This window comes from Rhinichthys klamathensis, unplaced genomic scaffold, assembly GCF_029890125.1.
Source record: "Rhinichthys klamathensis goyatoka isolate OS25496 unplaced genomic scaffold, OSU_Roscu_1.1 h1tg000011l_1, whole genome shotgun sequence".
Classification (NCBI taxonomy): Eukaryota; Metazoa; Chordata; class Actinopteri; order Cypriniformes; family Leuciscidae; genus Rhinichthys; species Rhinichthys klamathensis.
In genome coordinates, this window is record NW_026606564.1 from 8,516,657 (window position 1) to 8,529,774 (window position 13,118).

Sequence of the window (13,118 nt, forward strand, 5' to 3'; positions counted from 1 at the left end):
GTGTGCTCTCACCGAGCCAGACCACCACATTCTTGGGAGTGCACTTGGATTCGGTGAGAATGAGAGCACACCTCTCGCCCCGAGCGAGCGAAGGCTCTGAGCTCTTCTCTCGGTCTCTTCAGACCTGGCAAGCTCGTCTCACTGAAGGAATTTCAGAGGCTATTGGGACGGATGGCAGCAGCTTCGTCGGTGTGTCACCTAGGGCTGCTGTATATGAGACCGCTTCAACACTGTCTGAAAGCGCGCGTCCCTTCGAGTGCGTGGTATTCCGGCCACAAGCGCATTATGGTCACTCGCGGTTGCGAACGCGCTCTGGCTCCGTGGAAGAACCCGGAGCTTTTCAGATCGGGTGTCCCTCTGGGCATCGTGACACGGCGTGTGGAGGTCCTGACGGACGCATCGACCACCGGATGGGGAGTGGTCTGCTTGGCAAGCCCGCTTCGGGTCGGTGGTCAGAGAAGCAGGCAGAGTGGCACATAAATCATTTGGAACTAAAGGCGGTCTCTCTAGCTCTCGAAGCCTTCCGTTCTCAGCTGGAGCAGCGGCATGTGTTGATTCGGACCGACGATTCGGCGGCGTACATTCCAGAGCCCTATTCAAGCAGGCAGAATCTCCTCTGCTATGTGCGGACCGGTTTTTCCTCTCAGCGAGAGCGACTCACATCCCCGGCGTTCTGAATCGCGGGGCGGACATGCTCTCGAGGAGCGGGATTCCTCAAGGGGAATGGAGGCTTTACCCAGGAACGGTTCAGCTGATATGGAAGCGTTTCGGCAGAGCGGAGGTTGGCCTCTTCGCAACGAGCGAGAACACGCATTGTCAGACGTTCTTCTCGCTGTCTCGTTCCTCCCGGGAGGAGGACGCGCTGACTGCGCGATGGCCGAAAGTTGTACGTGCTGCACTCGCGAGCCTTGAGCACCATCGCGGAGGCGCGAACCCCGTCCACAAGCCGTCTGTATGCCCTGAAGTGGAGAGTTTTTTCAAAATGGTGTCAGGATGTCGGCATCAACCCAGGGAGTTGTTCTGTGTCGGATATTCTGCGCTTCCTTCAGTACAGGATGGACGAGGGGAGCCTTCCATCCACTCTAAAGGTGTGTGTGGCTGCTATCGCCGCATTTCATCCCCCTGTTGACGGGCAGTCTATCCCCTGTTGACGGGCAGTCTATCGGCAGACATACGTCGGTGATCGGGTTCCTCAAGGGAGCCAGGAGGTTATGTTCCCGCACGGCCGCCTTCGGTGCCGCTGTGGGATTTGGCTTTGGAGGCTTTGTCACGACAGCCTTTCGAGCCCCTGGCTTCGATCGCCATTAAGGAGCTTTTTGTAAAAACGGCTCCGCTTGCATCGGCGAAGCGAGTTGGGGATTTACAGGCTTTCTCTGTAAGTGAAGATTGTTGTGGCGAGCAGGACGAGGCCGAGTGACGTGAGAGCGGCGCGAGGCCGGTGGCGTGAGTGGTAATGAGCGACACCTGTGAGACGCACCGGTCTCGCATCTCTCACGGAGGAGCGGAAGCATAAAGGAGGAGCGACGACGGTGAATATGGAGAGAGGAACAGGCCTTATTTTATGTTGTGTTTTGTTTCTGTGGCCAGCAGTCGTCCGTGAGGGGCTGCTGGCTTTACTTTCATTTTTTATTTGTTTATTTTATTATTAAAGTGTTGAATGTTCACCGGTTCCCGCCTCCTTCTTCCCATAACATCTGAACCCCGTTACAATTGTATTCGCTTTGGACCGGGAAACTGTAATGTGACTCTCAGGCCAAGGCCGGATTATATTCCTAAATCGCTCAATACCCCGTTTAAAGCCCAGATTGTTTCTCTGCCTGCCCTGTCCGCCAAGCCATCAACCTCTCAGGTTTCGGATGCTCAGAGTGCCGTTTGCCCGGTCAGAGCGCTCCGGGAATATATTTTTCGCTCGGCCGCTTTTCGACAATCGGACCAGCTGTTTGTGTGCTTTGGTGGATGCAACAGGGGACGGGGGGTCTCTAAGCAGAGGCTTGCCTTAACATCAAGGCCCATTCGACGAGGGCGATCGCCTCTTCGTGGGCCTGGACTAAGGGTATGTCTATTCAGGATTTATGTCTTGCGGCTGGCTGGTCTTTTTAGAACACGTTTGCCAGATTTTACAAGTTGGATATACCCTCGGTGGGGTCTCGGGTGCTTTCGGTGAGCTGATTTGTGTCATTGCATGGCATTTAGTGAGCTACTCTGTGCTTGGCTCATGAGTTCTTCTATATGCTGATTGTGTATGTTTTAACTGTTGTCACCGCTATGCGTTGGCCTTCTCTTACTATTGTTGCACTGTATGCTCGACAGTGTAAACTTCTCCCGGTTATACTGCTCGGGATATGCAAATTTGGGCAATGTTTTGTGAGCATGCGATTGGTCTCTTTTGACCTATCAGAGCTTAGTGGTTCGCTATTGGCCAACCTCAGCCTATCAGATGCTTGCTCGCTGGAGGGACGGTCTTGGTATTGGGTTCTGTCGTCAGTGGTGTGTTATGCTGCCACAGCGGGATTTTATACAGTTCCCATATACAACATCCGTAATGTCGAACTTCCGTAGCCTTGATAGGGAACGTCTCCTGTTACTTCCGTAACCTCGGTTCCCTGAAAGGCAAGGAATGAGACATTACGCTTGCCGCCGTGTTCGCTATTGATTTTAGCATTTGTTCGATTCTGAGGAAATTAACGCTGCATCTGCATTATTACTGCAACGGTGTTTCAGTATTTGCATATTTTACGTCAATTGGCCAGCACGGCTGGCGTTAGCCTATAAGATTTCAGCAGAAGTGAAGAAGGGGAGGAGTTCCCATATTCGACATCCGCAATGTCTCGTTCCTTGCCTTTCAGGGAACCGAGGTTACGAAAGTAACCAGAGACGTTTTCCTCCGGCCTGAAAACAGCCGGCCAATCAGCGAACAGAGGGCGGGCTAAGAGCCCGTGATGTAGACGCTAAGCGCAGAGTTTAAGATTGGGGAAATCTAAAACGACCGCGGATATGAAGACAAGGGGTTCTATTCGCTCTGTTGTGGAGAATATTCCTGGCATTTCCAAACTGAAAGCCGAACAAGAAGAGTGTTTGGTAAACATTTTGAATAGAGGTGATATCGTGGCCCTACTCCCGACAGGTTTTGGTAAAAGTTTAATTTATCAAATATTACCGATCGTCAGCGAGAAACTGGGGAGAACAAAGGCCGGCAAGACGATAGTTGTGATTGTGTTCCCCTTGGTTGCACTCATGGAGGATCAGGTTAAGGAGGCAGCAAAACTCGGTCAGCCATGTTTACTCCGGTATTTCGCTCGATGGTTTCGTTTTCGCATCATACATGTGTTTACAGTGGAAGTTCGATGCGGCTGAGCTGGCGAATAACACACGTCATAACCAAACGTTATGTGATTGGCTTACGGGTAACCAATGATTTTATACTTCAGACAAGCGCCCTTTTCAATTATTTTGATTTGATTTGATTTGATTTGATTGACTTTATTAATCCCACACTGGGGAAATTCCTGTATGCCATGCCAGACTCTGTCTACGAAGCAAAGCGAAGTAGCAGAGTTTGGTATTACCAGGCTACTTGTTTATGTGCATGTTATTAAATAATTGAAAAAAGAAACTCAACACTGACTATGAGAGCGGCCGTGCGCTAGCTGTGACATCATCACAGTGAGGCGAACACATACATTACCAAAAACGTGCCAGATATTGTTTAAAACTACAAACATATAAAAAAACTAATATGAAGTAAATGTTGCTGTCCACTCTGAACTGCTTGTCCTTATTCCAGCTTCTCTTACTGCTGGTTGTATAAAGCTGGTGGAGGGTGTGAGATGTTGTTTAAGTTTGTTATGTTTAGTACATGTGTTAAGTACACAACTTTTTTGTTTCCTGTTTTCTAAGTGCAGATGGCAACGTTGTCAAAAGGATCCCCATTCACACAGATCCACGAAAATGGCTAAAAACGCTGTATTCTGCAGCCAGGCCAGTAGCTGGCGACGTTACTCTGACATTTATAGGCTGAACACGTAATATGCATGCGCATAAAGTCGGCATTTTCACAATTTCGCGGTTTTGTAGTTTACACAGAGACAATATGTTATCGTTTCAAAAACTTGCACTTTTAAACCCGTTTTCAAAAGTTTGCGGTTTCAAGCCCCCAAACGCTGTCGTGTAAATGAACGTCCGAAAGCATGAAGAGTTTTCTGTTTTTAGCTGAATACAGTGTAGTGTAAATGCTCTCTCTTAGTGATTAATAAAGCTACATTAAGTGAAACAGATGAACATATGGAGCAAATCAACTGACCAGAACAAATTTGAAATGAACTTTGGATTGTTCTACAACACTGGATATCAAAAATAAAATGATGTAGACAGAGAGCCATAACAATCTCAACCGTGTGGGGTGAAATATATTTTATGAGAGCTTTTATTGCTCTTTATTGCATGTTATTGGGTCATGTTTGCTGAGGGATGAATATGAACATCAATTACTTACTGTGATTTCGGACATGCGCTTTTTGTATGGCCAAGCAGAGAACCCAAATAAGTGAAACTCTTTCCGCATGAATGACACTGATACGGCTTCACTCCAGTGTGGATCCTCTCGTGTATTTTCAGATACTCTGGCCGTTTGAATCTCTTGCCACACTGCGGACACTCATAAGGCTTTTCTACAGTGTGAACCGACTGGTGCAGTTTCAGTTCAGAATCTCTAATGAAGGACTTTCCACACTTGGAGCAAATGTGATCCCTCACGCCGCTGTGTCTTTTCAGATGTATTTTTAAATTACCCATCTGTCTAAAACCCTTTCCGTTTCACGTGGTCCTTCAGGGCATCTGCCCTAAAAAAACGTTTACCACAATGATCACAGTTATAAGGTCTTTCTCTAGTGTGCGTACGCAGATGTACTTTAAAAACACCAGCCTTTCGGAAACTCTTCCCGCACTGATAACACGTGTACAGATTCTCTCCGGTGTGGATTTTGATGTGATCCTGAAGGCTTGGTTTTCGTCTGAAACTCTTCCCGCACTCGTCACATTTGTGCGGCTTCTCTCCGGTGTGGATTTTCATGTGTTCATTAAGGGTTACTTTCAGTTTGAATTTCTTCCCGCACTGATCTGATCACTTGTGTGCGGCCTTTCCCCAGTGTGGACTTTCATGTGTTCGTTCAGGTTTCCCTTATGCGTGAAACTCTTCCCGCATCCATTACACGTGTACGGCCTCTCTCCAGTGTGGACTTTCATGTGTTCGTTCAGGTTTCCCTTATGCGTGAAACTCTTCCCGCATCCATTACACGTGTACGGCCTCTCTCCAGTGTGGACTTTCATGTGTTCGTTCAGGTTTCCCTTTTGAGAGAAAGTCTTCCCGCACTGATCACACGCGTGCGGCTTCTCTACAGTGTGGATTTTAATGTGTTCGGTTAGGCTTCCTTTATGTAGAAAACTCTTCCCGCACTGATCACATGTGTGCGGCTTCTCTACAGTGTGGATTTTCAGATGATCATTAAGGTTTCCTTTTTGAGGGAAACTCTTCCCGCACTGATCACACACGTGTGGCTTTTCTGCGGTGTGGATTTTCATGTGTTCGGTAAGGTTTCCTTTCATTGTGAAGCTCTTCCCGCACTGATCACATGTGTGCGGCAGTCTATGCAATCTTGCGTGAAAATGAAGATTTTGTTGGCATGAGAAACTCTTTCCACACTGAGGGCAGGTGAAACATTTTGGGGTTTTTCCTTCTAATGAGTCACTTAAAGACGTCTCTTCAGTTTTGACATGGTGATGTTTCTCCTTCGCTTCAGTCAGTTCTTCAATCTCCTTATTCGCTTCCATCAGGTCTAAAGTGAAAGTTAAAGTACAATAAGTTCCTACAGTTAGATTTTCAGTAAATCATAAAAAGAAGCAATTGTTTTCAATGAGTCTGTTCATATTAGCCTTTATTTTTGATCTTATGTCTTTTCTTTTTAGAGGTACAAGTTATGTCATTAGTGACATCTGCTCTGATAAAACGAATGCCTTTAACAGGTACCAATAAACCTCAAAGCATTGTATTGATTATTTCATAGCTTATGATTTTCTAACTGCAACCGCTACATCTGATAAACTGCTTGAAGTGTTATAACCTCACTGAAGAGTCAAGAATAAACACCAACCTATTTGTGCTTCAATATCTTCCTGCTTAATTCTGCAGGGTTCAGGATCATTTATGTTCTCCATGATCTTTCATAAACTCTTCTTCACTTGTAGGCTGACTGCAATATTCCAGCGCTTATTGGTGAATTTCTGTGGGAGGAGCAGATCTGCAAAAATAAATCTGTTATTAAATTGATGCTTCCACACTGTCACATTTTAAGCATGTTTTGTGTTCATCGATCCAACTATCGAAATGTAAATTTATTTGATTTGCTTTAAAACATATTCACATATTGTAATTGAGCTGAGTTTTTGTTAATTGTTTTTATTGTTTTATTGTTGAAAACATTAATCTGGTTTATCACAGACTTTATAGTTTGTCTCAATCTATGGACATCAATCAAATGAACTGTAAGTGTCAATTTACTTGTGATCTGTCGACATCAGCATGACAAATGAAGTAAAAATGGGGACTATTGACATGAAATAAATAGGTTTTTCAGCGGCTCTGTTAATAGATACTCCCGAAACAAGCCTTTAGTGAGATGAGAGACCGTTTCATTAACCTCGGTTAAATTAAATTATCGTATAGCAGTATAGCATTAACTTTAACAAACATTTGAACAATTATACACAAACAAACAACACTTTTTGTAGAAAAATTGTAGGGATGGACGATATATCTGCCACCATATTGGTATAGGCCAATATATGTTAATTTTTAATGTTATCGTTATTGGCCCGATAAGGAAATTTGACTGATATATTAAAGCCGATAAATAATGGATTTTTTTCTTTTAACTGAGACATTTACATTACATTTACATTTATTCATTTAGCAGACGCTTTTATCCAAAGCGACTTACAAATGAGAACAATAAAAGCAGTTAAACTAACAGTAGGACAACAATACGTAAGTGCTATAACCCCTCTCAGTTTAATTTTAGTGCAGTTTTTTTTTTTTTTTTAGAATAGAAGAGAAGAGAAAGTGTTAATTCTACTGAATCAAGTGCTGCCGAAAAAGATATGTCTTCAGCAGTTTCTTGAAAGTGGCTACTGACTCAGAAGCTCTGGTTGAGTTAGGCAGATCATTCCACCAACAGGGAACAGCCATGGTAAAGGTCCGAGAAAGAGATTTTGTGCCTCTTTGAGATGGTACCACAAGACGACATTCGCTAGCAGAGCGCAGGTTTCTGGATGGCACATAAGTCTGAAGTAATGAGTTTAGGTAAGAGGGAGCAGTGCCAGTGGTTGTTCTGTAGGCAAACGTCAGTGCCTTGAATTTAATGCGAGCGGCAACTGGCAACCAGTGCAATTGTGTGAGGAGAGGAGTGACGTGTGCTCTCTTCGGCTCATTGAAGACTACTCTGGCTGCAGCATTCTGGATCAATTGTAGAGGTTTGACAGAGCAAGCTGGAAGACCAGCCAGGAGAGCATTACAATAGTCCAGTCTGGATAAAACAAGTGCTTGGACAAGGAGTTGTGTGGCATGCTCTGTAAGGAAGGGCCTGATCCTCCTAATGTTGTGCAAAGCAAATCTGCAGGACCGGGCAGTTCTAGCAATGTGGTCTGTGAATTTCAACTGATCATCAATTACAACCCCAAGGTTCTTAGCTGACCTTGATGGAGTTATGGATGACGAGCCTAGCTGAATGGAGAAGTTGTGATGAAGTGTTGGGTTGGCCGGGACCACAAGTAGCTCTGTCTTCGCAAGGTTTAGTTGAAGGTGGTGGTCCTTCATCCAGCCAGAGATGTCTGTCAGGCAGGCTGAGATACGAGCAGCTACCGTCGGATCGTCAGGCTGGAATGAGAGGTAGAGTTGCGTGTCATCAGCGTAGCAATGATAGGAAAAGCCATGTTTCTGAATCACAGATCCTAGTGATGTCATGTAGATGGAGAAGAGGAGTGGTCCAAGCACTGAGCCCTGAGGCACCCCAGTAGCTAGATGTTGGGTCTTAGACGCCACACCTCTCCACGACACCCTAAAGGACCTACCTGAGAGGTAAGACTCGAACCATTGGAGTGCAGTTCCCGAGATGCCCTTCATCTTTAGGATTGACAGGAGGATCTGGTGGTTAACTGTGTCAAAAGCAGCAGACAGACCCAGCAGGATGAGAACTGAGGATTTGGAAGCTGCTCTTGCCAGTCTCAGAGCTTCAATTACTGAGAGCAGGGCAGTCTCAGTTGAGTGTCCGCTTTTGAAACCAGACTGATTGTCGTCCAAGAGGTTGTTCTGTGTAAGAAAGGAGGAGATCTGGTTGAAAACAACTCGTTCAAGTGTTTTCGCGACAAATGGAAGAAGAGATACCGGTCTGTAACTTGTTAGATGTGCTGGATTTAGATTGGGTTTCTTAAGCAGTGGGGTAACTCGAGCCTGCTTAAAAGCTGTGGGAGACACTTCAGATGCGCACTGTTCAGCGTGATGGTTTTGGTTTCATATAGGCCTACGGCTACATAAAATTGAAATAAGAAAACATCATTATAATTGTGTGCTTGGGAAATGGATTTTAATGGTAAGACTTTTGTTTTTGTAATCAGGCTCTCAAAAATTATAAAAAAATTTGGATTTAGATTTATCGGCCAATATATCGGTTATCGGATTTCAAATTTAAAGATTTATCGGTTATCGGCCTAAATTTTCATATCGGTGCATCCCTAAAAAATTGCTCTGAAGTTCATCATATCGTTGCCAGCTAAATTTTTATTTCAGCAAACAGATGCCAGAGGTCCATGTACGTTCACCCGTTTGAAAGCTTCTCTGAAAAGGAATACAGAGAAATGGAAAGATGGATTGTGTTTTTTCGTTTAGTTTAACAAACGGAAAATGAGATTTGGGCTCGATTTCTCATTTTTTTGTTGGTGGTTTTCAAATCGGTTTATAGCGTCGATATTTCATTCTTGCATGTGGTCGGCGCTGAAACGCACCTGATTGGTCAAACCGCTCCGTCTTCAGTCCAGTCTGTCAGGCAGAATAAGAGTCACACTGCCAAGTCCCAGTTTACGGGCCGTGACACACCAAGCTGATGGTCGGCCATCGGTGAGCGTCTGTCAGGCCAGATTCTGCGCTGTCTTCCACATGTCGGCTCTAGTCGGGCTCACGGCGACGGCAGTTCGCCCAATCCAGCATGTCGAATCTGCAGCGGAGCCGTCGATGAGAGAGATCACTCTGATTGGCTGTACAGTTTAGCAAACAGGTCAGATCACGAGAAGAATAGCAAAAGTGATAGTCTAGAAGCGAGCAAATAAGTCAAGACGACACAAATAAGTCAAGACAGAAAGATCTAATTGCACGTCATCTTACCTGAGCCTTCCAATACATGAATATTTTCATAACATGAGCCATCTGGAACGAAGAAAGTGATCAACATGATTGATATTCATAAGCAAGCGATGCTTTGTTTACGGTTTGTATGCAAGTCAAAATCTGCAACGGGGTAATATTATTTACCACAGGATCTGCATTTTTCCATTGGTTTAAATAAAAGTTATTTGGTTGTAAGTGACAATAAAAAACCCTACAACAAAACCACTACTTTCCTGGTAAAAAATTAACGTTATTTTTAAAAGTCAACGAATTTGTGACAGCTGAATGTAACATTTTTGACAAGCCAAACATGTTACTCTCTAAGTAATCTAATTTAAGCCACAAAATAAACGTATTTAGTAAGTTTGGGAGATAACAAACTACTCAAAAAGCATTTTGAATGTCTCCAGCACGTTTCATAATTACCCAAAAATCGAACATACACTCACCTAAAGGATTATTAGGAACACCTGTTCAATTTCTTATTAATGCAATTATCTAATCAACCAATCACATAGCAGTTGCTTCAATGCATTTAGGGGTGTGATCCTGGTCAAGACAATCTCCTGAACTCCAAACTGAATGTCAGAATGGGAAAGAAAGGTGATTTAAGCAATTTTGAGAGTGGCATGGTTGTTGGTGCCAGACGGGCCGGTCTGAGTATTTCACAATCTGCTCAGTTACTGGGATTTTCACGCACAACCATTTCTAGGGTTTACAAAGAACTGTGTGAAAAGGGAAAAACCAGTATGCGGTAGGGCTGTGAATCTTTGGGTAGGCAGCGAATCGATTCGATTCACGATTCATATTTTTTCGATTCAAGAACGATTTTTGCAAATGGGCTATATGCACGCATAACTTCCGCGTTTGATGCAAGGATGCTCTTGCGTTTCCGGTTGGGGAGATTTAAAGCGGAGGAAAACGGGATTATGGCAGAGTCTTCAAAATGTACTGTCCTCTCGTCTTTGAAACGAAACTTTAATATGTTTAGATGTAATTTTATATATAGTTATGTTTATTTAATACAATAAACAAAGAAGCATAAACAAAATGAGGGGTGTCTGTTTTGTCTGTTTTTGTGACTAACGTTTCTTTAGTATAGCAATAGAGTATAAAAACCTATATAAAGTCTCGGTATAGCATTGGACTCTACGATCGCCGGAAGTAATCCAGCATCCTTAGACCTTCACCGGAAATACCGCCATGCATAGAGCCCATTCAGAAAGATTCGATTCAATGCGATTCACATTAAAATTCGATGCGATTCGATTAATTCGATTTGATTCTTAATTTTTTATATGCAATCATAGGATTATTTAAATGCTTCCCCCAATGGGTCTTAGTCAGGGTGTGAATTATAGGCTACAGCTGCCTTCGGGGGTCAGAGAGTGAAAAAAATAAAAAAATAAAAAAATTTGTTTTGTCTATTGTTAACGTTAGTTCATGTTAGTTTTTAATGAATCTATTATTATAAAAAATATTTCCAAAGCCTATAAATTAGCATTTGTAAAAATGTAAACCAAGATTTAAAAAGGCTTTAAAAGTATAGTTAGTTCATCATGCTAACTATTTTGTAGGAATGGATACACAACCTTAAAGTGTTCCTGGTACATTAAACATCCTTCCATTGTGAGACTAAAAATACCATGAACTTTCCCAACTAAACCTTAACTAACGTTTCCTCATGGAATAGCTACTCTTTGTTTTCTCTTTCCATGTAATGAATGCGCACCCTTGAATAAGTGGGTTTTTACTTTAACTGCTCAGGACGGGTATGACCCATTTCCGTAAAACTTCAGTATCTTATCTTAAAGAAAATAACGGTGACGTTTCCACGCAACTAACGCGTTGTTTCATAGCAGTGCCCGCGCAATGATATGGCAGCTTTATCAATGGCTTGCTTTCTCGATAGAGAGCTGTCATCTGCTCATGTGAACTCCAATGGCTGTCCTGAGGAGAGCTCAAACATGGACTGCTCAAAAATCTGCAGATGAGAGCTATATGGGACCGAGCGCGAGCGAAATCCAGTGAAAGATGGTAAGAGTGCAGCGAGTATGTGAGAGCTGTGAGGACGCGAAATGACGCCGCACAACGCCTCATTAATTCGCGCATGTAGTCATTTAATGTTTAATGTTTTAAAGCACTGAATCGATATAGAATCGCAAATTATTCGATTCTTAGCATTTTAAATCGAATATTGACCGAAATAAACGATTCACGATTCGAAATACATGATTCAAGATCGATGCATATTCATCGTCAGGATTTGTAATCGATGCATCGAGAAAACGAATGAATCGTTACACCCCTAGTATGGGGCAGTCCTGTGAATGGGCAGACTGATTCAAGCTGATAGAAGAGCAACTTTGACTGAAAAAAACACTCGTTACAACCGAGGTATGCAGCAAAGCATTTGTGAAGCCACAACACGCACAACCTTGAGGCGGATGGGCTACAACAGCAGAAGACCCCACCAGGTACCACTCATCTCCACTACAAATAGGGAAAATAGGCTACAATTTGCAAGAGCTCACCAAAATTGGACAGTTGAAGACTGGAAAAATGTTGCCTGGTCTGATGAGTCTCGATTTCTGTTGAGACATTCAGATGGTAGAGTCAGAATTTGGTGTAAACAGAATGAGAACAGGGATCCATCATGCCTTGTTACCACTGTGCAGGCTGGTGGTGGTGGTGTAATGGTGTGGGGGATGTTTTCTTGGCACACTTTAGGCCCCTTAGTGCCAATTGGGCATCGTTTAAATGCCACGGCCTACCTGAGCATTGTTTCTGACCATGTCCATCCCTTTATGGCCACCATGTACCCATCCTCTGATGGCTACTTCCAGCAGGATAATGCACCATGTCACAAAGCTCGAATCATTTCAAATTGGTTTCTTGAACATGACAATGAGTTCACTGTACTAAAATGGCCCCCACAGTCACCAGATCTCAACCCAATAGAGCATCTTTGGGATGTGGTGGAATGGGAGCTTCGTGCCCTGGATGTGCATCCCACAAATCTCCATCAACTGCAAGATGCTATCCTATCAATATGGGCCAACATTTCTAAAGAATGCTTTCAGCACCTTGTTGAATCAATGCCACGTAGAATTAGGGAAGTTCTGAAGGCGAAAGGGGGTCAAACACAGTATTAGTATGATGTTCCTAATAATCCTTTAGGTGAGTATTTCACCCCTCACGCATGTTATCACGTCCTTCAAGACTGGCTGTTGGTTGCAATATTAGAACTAAAAACAAGGACACACTCATGGGTATCAATCACGTCACTGCATACTTAATTATTTCCTTACAATTCCTCTGTTTTCAAATCCACATCGCTGTTTAGTGGTCGCGTGATCAAGACCGACCAGCGAGTAAACGCATCTGCTCTAGACTGCGTCCGAAAACTCAGGCAGTGACTTGTTTCCTCGCTGCCCTATCAGGCCAATGACTGGGCACGAAGGTTCCTCACAAAACAGTAAACCGTAAAATAGAGCGAGCTTTAGTAAAAACTAAGCGAATATTTAACTACCGCAATAGTCATTTCTCGCCAGAAATGACATCATAAGTGGAAAACGTTAATCAAAAATGTACATTTACACACAAACTGACGACCAGCCGCAACTTTTAGACGCCATCTTTATTTTCTAGCTCAACTGCCACCGAATGTAAAGCACAGGATTGTGGG

At 43.7% G+C, this 13,118-nt stretch overlaps 1 long non-coding RNA gene and 1 pseudogene across 1 annotated transcript; both read right to left on the reverse strand.

Annotated features, from left to right (window-relative positions):
- Window positions 1-4,795: 4,795 nt before the first annotated feature.
- On the reverse strand, window positions 4,796-5,733 carry LOC130095505 (gastrula zinc finger protein XlCGF8.2DB-like; annotated as a pseudogene).
- Window positions 5,734-5,745: 12 nt separating this feature from the next.
- On the reverse strand, window positions 5,746-9,204 carry LOC130099563 (uncharacterized). The gene is made up of 3 exons (XR_008808409.1): window positions 9,052-9,204; window positions 6,147-6,276; window positions 5,746-5,831 (listed from the first exon to the last, which is right to left on the reverse strand). It is a non-coding gene; the product is annotated as an uncharacterized LOC130099563 (long non-coding RNA).
- Window positions 9,205-13,118: the final 3,914 nt, after the last annotated feature.